At 38.1% G+C, this 16429-nt stretch overlaps 1 pseudogene; it reads right to left on the bottom strand.

Annotated features, from left to right (window-relative positions):
• Positions 1-10875: 10875 nt before the first annotated feature.
• LOC122452935 lies at positions 10876-14508 on the bottom strand (annotated as a pseudogene).
• Between the last annotated feature and the right edge of the window lie 1921 nt (positions 14509-16429).

Below are 16429 nucleotides of genomic sequence, written 5' to 3'. Positions count from 1 at the left end.
AGATTTACTCTTCTAAAGGCATCAAGAAAAGAGCTATGGAGAGAGGCTGATTTACCCCAGGCCTAGTAATACATGCCAAAAGATAAAGTCAGGAGTGTGAATCAGATAGACAGATAAGCAAGCAATGTTGTTTTACTTTGAATCATTCACATATTTTAGGACAATTCATTTCAAAGTCTGGCTGGATATGGCAAATTTTTTTTTCAAACTTTCCTCTGCATTTATTTATATCTCTATCTCTAAATCAATCCTTTCATCCTTCATTAGAGTCTCAAAGAAAAAGGTGTTCCTGGCAAGCAGGTCCCTCTTTCCCTTAAGGTAACTGGATAAGTTTAATATTGGTGCATAAAAACTAATTATCCCATCTGTAAGCCAGGAATAAATAACCTCCTTGAGGTAAAGATGATTATTTGGCAAAATATGCAAAGCATCTATTATATAATTATGTTCTGCTGCTGCTACTGCTAAGTCCTTTCAGTCATGTCCAATTCTGTGCGACCCCATAGACGGCAGCCCACCAGGCTCCTCTGTCCACAGGACTCTCTAGGCAAGAATACTGGAGTGGGTTGCCATTTCCTTCTCCAAATTATGCTCTACTTTACAATAAAAATTTAACTTAAAACATTTGTAGTACCAATTCACTAAAAATATGTTTCTTTATAAAAAGATCCATACCAAGATTCACTCTTAAGAGTAGAAATCCCCCAGCATAACTATTGGTTTGTTGTTGTTTAGTCGCTAAATTGTGTCTGCCTCTATTGCAACCCCATGGACTGTAGCCTGCAAGGCTCTCCTGTTCATGTAATTCCCCAAGCAAGAATACCTGGGTTGCCATTTCCTTCTCCAGGAGATCTTTGTCATCCAGAGACTGAACCCACATCTCCTGCTTAGCAGGTGGATTCTTTACTACTGAGCCACCTGGGAAGCAATTATTAGCTTATAGACTGTTAATTCCTGTGTCCTTATTTAGATTAAGGATTTTGCCCTCTTTCATTGAGAAATGTCCTCTACACCCAGAGTAGTCAGCCTCTAGCCCCTGTGTTATGGTTTGTGACCCTGCCCCCCATAACTTGATTATACCATGAGTTGTCACCTAATTCAAACTGAATCATTTATGGTCTCCCTGCTGAGGAATTTGGAACTGGGATTCAAAGACAGTTACTCAGACTTTTTTGTTCTTTTAGGTTAAGTTACCCATGCTCTAAAGTTGTAAGATTTCTATCTGTATTCATGTACGTGGAGTTGCATAGAAAGCTGACTTGCTTTGGGAGAAAAAAAGACAGTGTACCAAGAATGAATTCTCTGAGGCTTTCAGCTTCCTCTTCCTTACACGGCCCAAAGAAACTTCCTGTATCTGGTATCTTGAAACTTCCTTATGACAAATTTCTCCTTTTAACTTTTACCAGATCTGGTAGAGTCAGAGTATTCACAATGAAATAACTTGGATTATGGTAGAATGATAAGAAGAAAATGTCAAAAAGAAAAAAAAAAAACCACACTCTCAAATTACAACAGGGAAAATGTATGTCTTTTTTTTTTTTTTTTTTTGGCCATATGATGCCTTTCATTTATTTCTTTGTGATTCAAAATTTTTGTAGATAATACTCCATTTATAGTTATTATAAAGCATTGGCTATATTCCCTGTGCTGAACTGCATGTCATTTAAAAATCAAATTTACCCAGTAATTTTGGAATTCTATCTTCAATCATAAAGTCAAGCATAACTATATAAGTATTAGTCACAATCTAAGACATTCTATTACAGTTGGGCTATTTCAAATCCTGAAAGATGATGCTGTGAAAGTGCTGTACTCAATATGCCAGCAAATTTGGAAAACTCAGCAGTGGCCACAGGACTGGAAAAGGTCAGTTTTCATTCCAATCCCAAAGAAAGGCAATCCCAAAGAATACTCAAACTCACACAATTGCACTCATCTCACACGCTAGTAAAGTAATGCTCAAAATTCTCCAAGCCAGGCTTCAGCAATACGTGAACTATGAACTTCCAGATGTTCAAGCTGCTTTTAGAAAAGGCAGAGGAACCAGAGATCAAATTGCCAACATCCTCTGTATCATCAAAAAAGCAAGAGAGCTCCAGAAAAACATCTATTTCTGCTTTATTGACTGCCAAAGCCTTTGACTGTGTGGATCACAATAAACTGTGGAAAATTCTGAAAGAGTTGGGAATACCAGACCACCTGACTTGCTTCTTGAGAAACCTGTATGCAGGTCAGGAAGCAACAGTTAGAACTTGACGTGGAACAACAGACTGGTTCCAAATAGGTAAAGGAGTATGTCAAGGCTGTATATTGTCACCCTGCTTATTTAACTTATATGCAGAGTACATCATGAGAAACGCTGGGCTGGAAGAAGCACAAGCTGGAATCAAGATTGCCGGGAGAAGTATAAAAAACCTCAGATATGCGGATGACACCACCCTTATGGCAGAGTGTGAAGAGGAACTGAAAAGCCTCTTGATGAAAGTGAAAGAGGAGAGTGAAAAAGTTGGCTTAAAGCTCAACATTCAGAAAACTAAGATCATGGCATCTGGTCCCATCATTTCATGGGAAATAGATGGGGAAACAGTGTCAGACTTTATTTTGGGGGGCTCCAAAATCACTGGAGATGGTGAATGCAGCCATGAAATTAAAAGACGCTTACTCCTTGGAAGGAAAGTTATGACCAAACTAGAGAGCATGTTAAAAAGCACAGACATTACTTTGCCAACAAAGGTCTCTCTAGTCAAAGCTATGGTTTTTTCAGTGGTCATGTATGGATGTGAGAGTTGGACTGTGAAGAAGGCTGAGCGCCAAAGAATTGATGCTTTTGAACTGTGGTGTTGGAGAAGACTCTTGAGAGTCCCTTGGACTGCAAGGAGATCCAACCAGTCCATCCTGAAGGAGATCAGTCCTGAATATTCATTGGAAGGATGATGCTGAAGCTGAAACTCCAATACTTTGGCCACCTCATGCAAGAGTTGACTCATTGAAAAAGACCCTGATGCTGGGAGGGATTGGGGGCAGGAGGAGAAGGGGACGACAGAGGATGAGATGGCTGGATGGCATCACCGACTTGATGGACATGAGTTTGGGTAAACTCCGGGAGTTGGTGATGGACAGGGAGGCCTGGCGTGCTGTGATTCATGGGGTCGCAAAGAGTCGGACACAACTGAGAGACTGAACTGAACTGAACTGAAGACATTACACAGAATCCATGGGTTAGCAGAAAATAAAGATACCTCCTCCTATAAAACATCACTCCTATCACTACTGTTTAGTTTTCTTTTCTCAATCACTTCACTCTACTTTCTCTGTAACTTAATAATTTTGTGAGTTTTCTGGGCCATAGCCACAGTAACGTTGTGGTCATTCCATTGTACCTACACTACTGATCAAAGGAAAATTTGATTTGATATTAAAGCATCTTAATAATGTGGTTAAATACTCTGAATTTCAGTTTTACCTATGAAATATATAAATGAATCAGAAAATGATAAATGACATAGTTCTCAATTTTAATTTTCACTCCTAACTGGTTACATACCTCCAACATCTATAATTCATCTTTAACTACACCTTTATTTCCCCCTTTTTCTTTCCCTTGGTGCCTTCTCTTCCTAAGGTTTTGAGCCTGTTCTCCTTTATCTCTACATCATGAGAATTAGCCAAAGGGGAAACCAGTGTTTCCCTCCTCACAGGGGCAACTGGTGCTAAGAGAGCACCTTCTTTCAGGTAATCTTGCTTTATCGACGTTTCTGTCCTCTCAGTTCTCTTTGAGACCTAAGATTTATCACAGTGACCTATGTCTTTACCTGAAAAAAAAATGCTTTTAAGCCACCTATGTCTTTTTTGACTATTGTTGAGATTGTTTGAATTGAATGACTATGAGGTGCTTTAAAGTTTACAGAATCAGTCTTATCAGACTTAGGCAAATGCCATATATTTTAAATGACTGTTATTAATAATTGATCAGACTTGAACCCATTGCTACAGACTGAATTCTCTTCCCCCAAAAGTTATGTTTAAATCCTAATCTCCTGTACCTGTGACATATGGAAATAGGGTCTTTGTTTGTAATTAGGTGAAGAGGAGGTCATTAGGGTGGACCCTAATCCAACAGATCAGAGTCCTTAAGAGTATAGAAGACAGAGACAACACAGAAAAACAACCATGTGGAAGGGAGGCAGAGACTGGAGTGATACATTCACAGCAAGGAATACTTGGGGCTGCCAGAGACTAAAAGAGGCAAGGAAGAAATCTTTCCTAGAGGCTTCAGCGAGAGGATGGCACTCCTAACACCTTGATTTTGGGCTTCTAGCCTCCAAAGCTGTGAAATAATAGATTTCTATTTGTTTTAAGTCTCCGGTTTGTGACATTTTTGTTTCAGCAGTCAAAGAAACTAATATGCCATGCTACATTTCTCAAACTGAAACTGAGGAAAACCAGGAAAATAACTTTCTTCTTTCATCCACACCTAGTACTGTCTCCCACTGAACACTGATATAACCATTCATTTGGAGAAAAAAAACAAATGCTATTTCTTTGGTTTCTCTTTTTGTATAATGGTGTTTTTGTTTGTTGGAGTTTTGTTTTGGTTTCATTTGGATTTTTTTTCCACTGTCACTATAGCTCACCAGGCACCTCTGTCCATGGAATTCTCCAGGCAAGAATACTGGAGCAGGTTGCCATTCCCTTCTCCAGGGTATCTTCCCTATCCAGGGATCAAACCCAGGTCTCCTGTAGTGCAGATTCTTTACCATCTGAGCCACCAGGGAAGCCCATGAGGTAAAACAGAGAAGACAACAGGTTCCTGATGGTAATAAGTAATGTCAGAGTGTGTGCAATATACTAGTCGTTCTTCAAAGGCTTCATACATAGTAAATCATTTGAGCCTCACAACAACTACAGATGGCTACTTCTGTTATCTTCATTTCAAAAGAAATAAATTGAGACACAAGAGACTAACTTTCCCAGGGTCTTCCAGAAATTCTGCAGAGGCAGGACCAAATCTCAGAGAATCTGGCTTCAGAGCCTCATACCAACCCCACTTTTCTGTCTCTGTATATGTAATCAAGCAAAAAAATAACATTTCCTTTATTCTTTGTGCATTATACCAGGGTCTATCAGACACAATCCCTACCTACTGGACGTTAAATATGCTGACAGAAGATGACTCATAAATTCTTAAGCTTTGTATTACCATATAAGGAAATCATCTAATGTTATTTATATACAGTGTATAACAAAGGCTTCTTACCCAGGGATAAATTATTATTTGCTGGAACAGCTGCCAGATATTCCTATATTGTAGAGTAGTAGTTCTCAAAATGTGATCCTTGGACCAGCAGTAACAGTACTAACGGAATTTGTTAGAAATGTAAATTCTTGAGCCCCAATTCAGATCTCATGTATCAAACTCTGGAGGTGAGTCACTTGTGTTCTAAACAAGAATTCCATGATTCTGAGGCACACTAAAGTTTAAGAACCACTATTATATGAGTTCAGGTTTTTGAGCATAAGCCACCACATTCTCCTTGCTTAGCCCTACAAGAAACTTTTCTCAACTCAACAAAACAAAACAAAACACCAAACAAACCAACAGTTGCACAGAATCCAAGTAATGGGTTAAGTGAAAAATAAAAAAGTAAGCCAGAGAGCTTGGGCTGACAATAATAACAAATAAGTCATGCACAGAAGGCCGGAAAGACAAAAGATGTGTGAGGCCCAGGTACAGTACCTGACTTGAGGGATGAATAAAAAGAAGAAATCTTTATTTCGAGTTTATGTAGTATGTGGAAGGAAATAAGAGATAGATGGCAAAGAGAATGTCAAAGCGTTTTGCTTTATGTTATATATTGGTTACAATTTCATTCCCCTAAAAAAAACTCAAATTTTCTCTCTAATTACTCTTGATTATCAATTTGCATTTGTTTGAATACAGTTACTTTATAATGCCTAGACCATATAGGAACCCCTACTTTTATTAAGATTACATTGTTATAATGCAATGAATTTACATTGAATAGCATTGAGTATACAACAGAAATCAAATTCTAAAATCAGAAAGGGTTGATGCTGAAGAACCTTATCATAATCACCATAAAGATCATTGATGAGATACAATCATCAAGCATAGATACCATATTCTACAAAGGTTGCAAAAAAATACAATGCAGTCCAAGCAATGTACCTATTCTTTGGCTGGTGGGGTAGGTGTAGGAAGAATCAATGGAATAAGCATTTAAAGTCACCCCTGCAGACTATAAAGGCAGGAAACAAATCTGTTTCTTTCCCCATCACATGTCCAGTATCAATCAAAGTTTGACATGAAATAGGTGCTAAACAAATACTGTCATATAAGTGGTCAATGAAAAAGAACAAAAGTAGGTAAAAAATGAGGGTTCTGTATTAATAATACGCTAGGCTATCAGGAAAAAAGTTACCACTTCAACTGCCTGGGTAGAGTTCTGGATATGGAATTAATTCCCTCACCTTAAGGGAAGAAGATGAGGTGTAGAAGTGTAGCCTGGAGAAAATGACTGAGTATCAGGAGACGTGATGAGTGATAACTGAGTTAAGCATAGGATGGTGTTGTTCAAGATTGCCCTCCAGCCCAGACATCCAGCACCTGTGTCACAGCCAGGAAGAGAATGGAGGGAAAGAATTTAATCAAGAACACTCAAATAAAATACTGATATATCCAGGGCCTCTGTAAGAAACTGACAGCTCAAGACAGAGCTTTTTGTGGCTCAGTTATAGAGCACAACCATGGAGAGGTATCCCACTGGAAGACTTTGGTCTGAAGTTGTAGAAATCAGAGTTGCTGCTTTAGGGAAGTCAAAATGGATGATTACAAGAGCTATAACAGTAACTGCAGCTGCAGCCAGGAATCAGGGCCGTGACTCTTCCTAGGCCCCTCCCCCACATACCTATGCCCACGTATCATGCTCCATATCACATCCTTCAGATGAGATGTAACTGAAATCCCAATGTATCCCAGCCTCCAGCACTCCCTACACCAATACTCTGATTTGGTTTTCTCCATGACACTCAATTGGGCTTCCCTGGTGGCTCAGTGATAAAGAATCAGCCTACAATGCAGGAGTCACAGAAGATGCAGATTGAATCCCTGGGTTGCAAAGATCCCTGGAGGAGGGTATGGCAATCCACTCCAGTATTCTTGCCTGGAGAATCCCATGAATAGAGGAGCCTGGCAGGCTACAGTTGACTTAGCATGCATGCACACATGACACTCATTACCATTTCACATATATTTCGTTTATTTGTTTGTCTGTCTTCCCTCAATTATAAAGTGAGTTCTTTGTCTGTTATATTCATACTGTATGCCTAGCACCTTGGACAGTGCATGATAAATGGTATGTGCCAATAAATATCTATTCAATGAATGAATTCTTCATGATTTTTGTTATACATTCTATTAGGAAAGAATTCTTTCTATTTTGCACACAAGAAATGAAACTCAGCAAAATTAACTGGTCCAAAGTAACATAACTACTAAGTATTAAAGTTGCTATTTGAAGTTAGCTCTGTCTCTCCACAAAGATGTTCTCTTAAAGATATCATTTGAGCTTTACAAATGGGTAGTATTGGAATGACTTTAATAACTTATGTCTTTTAAAAATTTGCATTATGTCCTGTAGCTATAATCTATATTCTTAGTCCGAATAGTCAATATTCTTCAGTCATTCTGCTATAGTTTCTTTATCTCTCAGCTCATCTTTTATTAGTTTCTTCTAAAAAGGCTCAGGAGAACTAGTCTCTAATTAGAGCATGTTCAAAATGTTTTCTTTTTATTTCCTATCCACTTAAATTTTTTTGATATGTTAAGCATGAGAAGCTTATTAGATATGTAAGAGGAGAAATCAGAGAAGCAGTTTTGTTAAAGTAGAAGAGAGAAAGATGGAAAGTGCTGGAAGGGGAAGTAGGGCAAAGAGAATAATTGTTTAACTAATTGAACAATTGTGAAAATAACTGTGTATGTAATCAAATGGAATGGTCCAGATGAAAGGTAACAATTTATGTTGAAGGAAGGAAAAGGGGAATTGCTAGAGCAATGTTCTTGAATAGGAAGAGAAGACAGAATCTAGATCGTAAATGAAAAGTATGGCCTTACATGAGAGCACAGAGCATTCATCCAGGATGTATAAGTTTAGGTCTTATGAGAAGTAGGTGCCGGGATAAAATTAGATGTGCCAGAGATTTACCGGGAGAAAATCTGTGAAGGGTTAAGACAAAAGAGATCAGAAGTAGATACAAAGTGCCTTCAGACCATTATGCAAGCCTGAGACTTGGTGAAAAACAGAAGAAATAAAAGAGGATTGGGTAGTTCCTCAAAGGGTTAAACAGAGTTATCATATGGAGCAACAATTCTACTCCTAGGTATAAACACCAGAGAAATGAAAACAAATATCCTTTCAAAAACTTGTACAGAATGCTCACAGAAATACTGTTTATAATTGACAAAAAGTTGAAACAACCTGAATGTCTATTAGCTGATGAATAAATAAAATGTGGGGAATAAATAAAATGTGGTGTGCCCAGACAATGAAATATTTTCAGCAATAAAAAAGGAAGTACTGATACATGCTACAATATAGATGAGCCTTGAAAACATGCTAAGTCAGTCACAAATGACCACAAAGTATATGACTGCTCTTACATGAATTTTCCAGGAGAGTCAGATCTATAAAGACAAGAAATCAATGAATGGTTATCTAAGGCTGTGGTGGATGGGAGATTTGGAGAGTGACAGCTAAAGGGTATGGGTTTCTTTAGGGAGTAATGAAAATGTTCTAACATTGATTGAAGTGATGGTTGTATAACTGTGAATATAATGAAAAGGAATGAATTATACACTGTAAATAGGTGAAGTGTATGGTATGTGAAGTATATCTCCATAAATATTTTTCAAATGAGAAAGAAAAACAGAAGATTAGGTAGGAAGACTCAAACCTGCAGTACCACTCAGAAAGTCTTAACTGGTTCAATAGGGAGTCTTCAAGCAGGATTGCCTATTTGAGGAACTGCATGTGGAGCAAAAATGACCCATTTCTGGTATTCACACCATGCTCAGTCACTGGCTGGGGGAAGCCCAAGGGGCAATGGGGAGGGCCCTCGGTGTAAATTGCAGTGAAACTAAAGTAAATCAACCAGAGGCCATAAACCAACTACATACCTCCCAGGAGATTCCCTTCAGTAAAGCAACTCCAAACAGTAAAAGAAAGCAGGTTACATGGAAACAACACTGACAGATGAGTGTTCTGCTCATGAACTGATTCTATTTTTTTTCCTGTGTATAGAATGCAAGATCATCAACTGACAGTGAATTTGGGTGGGAGAGGGTAAAGACTTTGAAGTCTGAAGATAACAGAGAAGGCACAAAGAAGTCACCTAGAATAACAGAAGGTGAAAAGATCAAGGAGATGTAGTTTGATAACCAGGCAGTGAAAGAGCCCACTAGACATCAAGAATTTGAAATTGGGCTCTGCAAGCACAGTTGTGGGTTTTTTCCCACCCACATTCAGCTGCACAAGACAAAGCTCAGAATAGAGAAAGCTTAATTAAAGCAATGTTGGAGCTTTCCTGGATGAGTAAGAGGAAGTGAAAAAGAGACAAGGGAGTTGAGGGTGTATGCAAATCACTGATTATAACAGTTGATCATGGAATTTTAATTCAGTAAACAAGAGAGTGAAAATATGAGGTAGGTGGGGACAACAGAAAAAAAAATTAATGGTTTTTCCAGTAAGGGACTGTTTGAAGGATGCTTGGAGTTAGGGTACTTGAGAGAGTGACCTAGAAACAGAGGAGGTGGAACTATCGAAGGTAGCAGAGTTGTAGAGAAGCTTCTGCTGTCAGCTTGCCAGCTTCACTTGTATTATAGTCATCCCTCAGTAACCAAGGATGACTGGTTCCAGGACACCCCTAGAATACCAGAATCTGTGGATGCTCAAGTCTTTTATATAAAATGGCACAGTATTTGGATATAACCTATGCACATCTCCCCACCTACTTTAAGTCACCAGTGTTACTTATAATAACTTAATACCATCTAAAGCCTGGCGAGCTGCAGTTCAGGGGTCACAAAGAGTCAGACACAACTTTGCGACTGAACAACAACAAAAAATGTAAATGTAAATACTATGTAAATAGTTGTCTGCATATGACAAATTCACATTTTGCTTCTTGGAACTTTCTGCAATTTTTTTTCCTAATATTATTAATCCTAGGTTGGTTGAATCCATGAAGTCAGAACCAAAGGATATGGAGGGACAACTGTACTCCACACAGGTTTTGCCTATTAAATCAAGGTGGCCCTCGTGCTTTGGAGAACTGTCTTCTGCTGACTTAGTCTGAGTTTGGCAGCCATGAGGATTCTTCTCTCACACAGCCCCTCCTCATATCCTGTGCCTCGCGATTAGAGGAATACTTCTGAGATATTGAGGGTTTGGTTCTGGACCACAGCAATAAAGCAAGTCACAAGGATTTTTTTACTTCCCCACACATATAAAAGTTATGCTTAAACTATATGGTAGTCTACTGTGCAATAGCATTATGTCTAAAAATGTGTACATATATTAATTAAAAAATACTTTATTGGGACTTCCTAGTGGTCCAGTGGCTAAGTAAGACTCTGTACTCCCAATGCAGGGAGCAAGGGTTTAATCCCTGGTCAGGGAACTAGGTCACACATGCCGCAACTAATAGTTCACATGCTGCAACTGAAGATCCCGCATGCCAAAATGAAGATCAAAGATCCCATGTGTTGCAACTAAGACCCAGGGCAGCCAAATAAATTAATATTAAAAATACTTTATTGCTTAAAAAATGCTAAGCATCATCTTAGCCTTCAGCAAGTCATAATATTTCTGTTAGTTGAGGGTCTTGCCTCGATGTTGATGGCTGCTGACTGATCAGGGTGATGGTCGCTGAAGGTTGGCATGGCTATGTCAATTTATTAACACAAGCAATAATGAAGCGTGCCACAGTAATTGACTCTTCATTTCACAGATTTCTCTGTAGCCTGCATTGATGTTTGATAGCATTTTACCCACAGTAGAACTTCTTTCAAAATTGGAGTTGACCTGCTCAAATCCTGTTGCTGCTTTATCAACAAAGTTTATAGAGTATTCTAAAGCCTTTGCTGTCATTTCAACGATCTCCATAGCATCTTCACCAGGAGTAGCTTCCATCTCAAGAAACCACTTTCCTTGCTCACCCATAAGAAACCATCCCTCATCTGTAAAATTTTTATCATGAGATTGCAGTAGTTCAGTCACATCCTCAGGCTCCACTTCTGATTCTAGTTCCCTGGCTTCTTCCACCACATCTGCAGTTCCTTCCTCCATTGAAGTCTTGAAACCTTCAAAGTCATCCATGACGATTGGAATCAACTTCTTCCAAACTCCTACTAATGTTGATATTTTGATCTCTTCCCATGAAACTTGAATGTTCTTAATGACATTTAGAATGGTCAATTCCTAGAAGGTGTTCAAGTGACTTGGCCCAGATCCATCAAGGAGAAGCTATAGCCTTACAAAATGTATTTCTTAAATAATATGGCTTGAGGTCAAAATGACTCTTTGATCCATGGGTTTCAGAATTCATGCTGTGGTAACAGGCATGAAAACAACATTAAATTCACTGCACATCAGAGCTCCTGGTGTGACCAGCAGTAATATTTTGAAAGGAATCTTTTTTTTCTGAGCAGTAGGTCTCCACAGAGGACTTGAAGTATTCAGTAACCCATGTTGTGAACAGATGTACTGTCACTTAGACTTTGTAGTTCCGTTTATACAGCACAGAGTAGATTTAGTGTAGTGCTTACAGGTCCTAGGATTTCTGAAATGACCACTGGCTCCAAATTAAAGTCACAATTACATTAATCCCTAAAAAGAGAATCAGCCTGTCCTAAGCTTTGAAGCAGGCACTGACTTCTCCTCTCTAGCTATGAAAATCCTAGATGCCATCTTCTTCTAATGTAAGGCTGTTTCATCTACATTGAAAATCTGTTGTTTAGTGTAGCCAACTTCATCTTAGATAGATTTGGATAACTTGCTGCAGCTACATCAACATTTGCTGCTTCACCTTGCACTTTAGCACAACTTTTTTTTTCTGAATTTCTGCAGATGATTCAAGTTGATAATAAAATTAAATAAAATACAAATTTTTATTTACATAAATAAATATTTAGCATAAATAAATAAATAATAAAAATAAACTATACAAAAAAGATCTTCATGACCCAGATAACCACGATGTTGTGATCACTCACCTAGAGTCAGACATCCTGGAATGCAAAGTCAAGTGGGCCTTAGGAAGCATCACCACAAACAAAGCTAGTGGAGGTGTTGGAATTCCAGTTCAGCTATTTCAAATCCTAAAACATGATGCTGTTAAAGTGCTCCACTCAATATGCCAGCAAACTTGAAAAACTCAGCAGTGGCTACAGGACTGGAAAAGGTCAGTTTCCATTCCAATCCCAAAGAAAGGCAATGCCAAAGAATGTTCAAACTACCACACAGTTGCATTCATCTCACATGCTAGCAAAGTAATAGAAAACTATTTTGAAAACCACTGATGATCTGGAAATTAATCAACACAATTTTAAGGACTTCTATAGATCAAAGAAAAATATTACAAGGGACATTAAAAAATGCCTTAATGACTGAAAATTAAAATTATATATCAAAATTTGTGGGGTACAGTGAATTCAGTGACTAGAAAGAAATTTAAACCATCAACTGCTTATATTAGGGGGGGAAATATCTCAAATCAATAATAGATGCTCTTTACTTCATGATAAAAGAAAAAAAGAGCAAATTAAAGTCACAGCAAATAAAAGGTGAAAAGTGATAAAGACTCGCAAACAATGAAATTAAAACAGAAAAACAACAAGAGAAAATAAATAAACACAAAAGTTGATTATTTTAAAAAATCAATAAAGCTTATAGACCTGTATTAAGAGAATATTATGAATATCAGAATGCCAATATTTTGATAACTTAGATGAAACAGAAAAGTTTCTTGAAAGGCACTAACTACCAAAAGTCACTCAATAAGGAGTAAATCAACTGAATATTCCCATATCTATATGAAATTTAACCTGGAGTTTAAGAATCTTTCCACAAGGAAAACAAACAAAAACTAATAGTGAGGATGGCAGCCTGCAATCCTGGCACAGGTTGCTAGAGTCAGAGGGAGCAACACAAACCTTATTTTCAAAACATTGTGGTTTTGGGTCTTGACCTCTCTTGTGGCTCCATTGAGGACCTACACAAAGGCTTCCCTTTGTTTCATCCTGCTCAGAGCCTTCTCAGGGCTGGGGCCACTTCCTGGGCAGCTTTTGCTGAAAGCATTTAAAGGCAAAGGTGTTAGATACAGTGGCCTTGAGAAAGAGACAACACTTGGGACAAGAAATAGACTGCGAGTCATGAAAAGAAAGAGACTAGGAAAGGAGATACATGCAGGAATAGGGACTGTAAAGGCCCCCATGTACACCAGAGAACCAAGAAGGCCATGAACACACACAGGGCAAGACACACGCTCAGAAAAAGCCCAAGAAGATCCAAAGCTTTCACATTTAGCCTGCCTGCAAATTCTGTGCAAGCAAAACTTAAAGGCTAAAGCAAGGATATAAACTGCTTGACAAGGCATTGAAGGAGTGCCCCCAACACAGAGCCAATCTACAAAGACCGGAAGAAGCCTTTCTCCTTCTTTTCTTCTTTTGTTGATTCCAGGCACTTAAGGTTATTCTATCAAACACAACCAATGACTAGGTAACAGAACACAGATTTCAGTGGCCATACATGACAAAGAATACACACTTGAGAAAAAGTTTTTTAAAAGTAACTTCATAAGCAAATAACAACAACCCAAGACAAAGAACAACAACAAACCCTGAAGAGGGGGTAGAATTGTATTTCTATAGTCGCCACATTATAAAATTCAGAAGATCTCATTAAAAAAAAAAATCAGGTATGAAAGAAACAAGTCAGTGTGGCTCATTTAAGGAAACAAAGAAATTAATAAAAAAACTGTCCAGAAACAGTCAAGGCATTGTTCTTACTAGACAAAGACTTTAAATCAACATCTTACTATGCTAAATTGAAGTTGATAAAAAAAAAACAGAAGAAAGATTTCTCACCAAATAAGACTATCAATAAAAAGGTAGAAACCTAAAAGAGAAACTCTGTTAGTCAGTCTGGGCTGCTATACAAAGTATCATAGACTGAGTGGCTTATAAACAACAGAAATTTATTCTCAATGTTCTGGAGGTTAGAAGTCTGAAATCAGGGTGCCAGCATGATCAGGTTCTGGTGAGAAATCTCTTCCAGGTTGCAGATTGCCAGCTTCTCACTCTATCCTCAACATGGCAGAAAGACAGTGAGCAAGCTGTCTGGCCTCTGCTAAAAAGGGCACTAACCCCATTCACAGGGCTCCACTCCCATGACATAATTACCTACGAGAGGCACCTCTTCTGAATACCATCACATTGAGGATTCCATTAAAACATATGAATTTTTGAAGAATATAAACATTCAATTCATAGCAGAAATAAAAATTAAAATTCTGGAACTAAAAACAGTAATGAAAAATGCATTAGAAGTTTCAACAGCAGAAGAACTGGGAGAAGAGAGAATTAGTGACTTTGAATAGGTTGTTTGAAATTATCCAGTCTTAGGAACAGAAAGAAAAAGGATGGAAGAAAAGTACAGAAACCTAAGGGACCTTTGTGGGCATCAAATGCACACAAAACAGGAGCCCCAGAATCAAAGAAAAGTGCAAAAAGAATATTTTAAAAATATTCTTAACGGCTATAATGGCTGAATATAATGGCTGAAAACCTTCTAAACTTAACAAAAGATGTGAATCTACACATGCAAGAAGCTCAATGACTGCAAGTGAGATAAACTTAGAGATCCATACAGAAACATATTAGAGTCAAACTGTTGAAAGTCAAAAATAAAGGGTGAATCTTGCAAACAGCAAGAGAGAAGCAACTCATTATGTACAAGGAATCCACAAGTTTAACATCTTATTTCCGTTGAAAACCATGAAGCCATGAGGCAGAGGATGAGATACTAAAAGTGCTGAAAGGAAAAAAGAAACACCAAAACAAGAATTCTCTATTTAGCAGTACTATTCTCCAAAAGTGAAAGAGAAACTTCCAGGAGCTAGGAAATCATCATTCTATCTTAACAAGTAGAAAGCTGAACAAACAAAAGACCAACAACTCTTCTTTGATCCATCGGACTAGTGAATTCACAAAGCAAACTGTCACCCAAAAAACTGGAGCAACAGAGAGGCAGATACAGGCAATGAAAGCATCCTGGAGTGGAAACTCTCAAATAGAAACTATCAAGGGAACCACTGTCAGGTTAGAACCTAAACTGTAACTGACAAACTGCTGGCGGTTTGGTGTGAACAAGCCTGAGAGATAAAAAAAATCAGTCAGAGAGTCACCACATTTTTGTTAAGTTTTACCTCCAAGAGCTTAACTTGGTTCTCACAGTGAATATTGGAGAAAAGTCCCCTCTAGCCCTAGCAGGTGGAAAGTAACCATTTTCAAATATGGTACAGCCTTCTACTGGTTCTTAACAAGGCCTACCCTCAAGAGAAACTATTTTACCCTAGCCTAAACTAATGGGCTTTAGTTTTAGCCTAACTGACCTGAGGAAGGGAAATACTTGATTCCAATCCATTGCAGTCTTCCATGTGGGGGGAGGGAAATACCCAGTTCTAGATCACTCTAGCCATCCTGTCTCACCTAATACAGCAGGAAGTAGGGAGGGAGACAGAGGTTCACAGTTCACAGTACACACACAGGTTCACAAAAAGACTAAGACCTAATCACAGGACTATAGAAGGCTTCCCCTCCTCCCTACCTTACCACCATACCACTAATGGCCTCTTCACCAAAGATCCTTTTATTTAATACATCATGTCCGGCTTTCAACAACAAGAACAAAAAGTTAGAAGACATAAGACAGAAAACACAGTTTGAAGAGATAAAGTAAGCATCAGAACCAAACTCAGATATGGTGGGGATGTTGGAATTACCAGATTGGGAATTTAAAACAATTATTATTAATACACTAAGGTCCCCAACGGATAAAGCAGATAGCATGCATGATCATATGGGCAATGTAGGAATCAAAAATAAATTTTAGAGATCAAAAACACTGTAACAATAGAAGAATGACTTTGATGGGCTCATTAGTGGGATGGACATAGCTGAAAAAAAATCTCTGACCTTGAGGATATGTCAGTATAACTTCCAAAGTGAAAAAACAAAGAAAAACAAAAAAGACTTGGAAAAAATAAAACAGAACAGAATATCCCTAAACTGAAGAAAAACTAAAAAAGGTACATGTGAAAAAGGGAGAATAAAGAGAAAAACAAACAGAAT

Source organism: Cervus canadensis, chromosome 14 (assembly GCF_019320065.1).
Source record: "Cervus canadensis isolate Bull #8, Minnesota chromosome 14, ASM1932006v1, whole genome shotgun sequence".
In the NCBI taxonomy this organism is placed as follows: Eukaryota; Metazoa; Chordata; class Mammalia; order Artiodactyla; family Cervidae; genus Cervus; species Cervus canadensis.
This window is presented reverse-complemented; position numbering and strand designations above follow the sequence as displayed.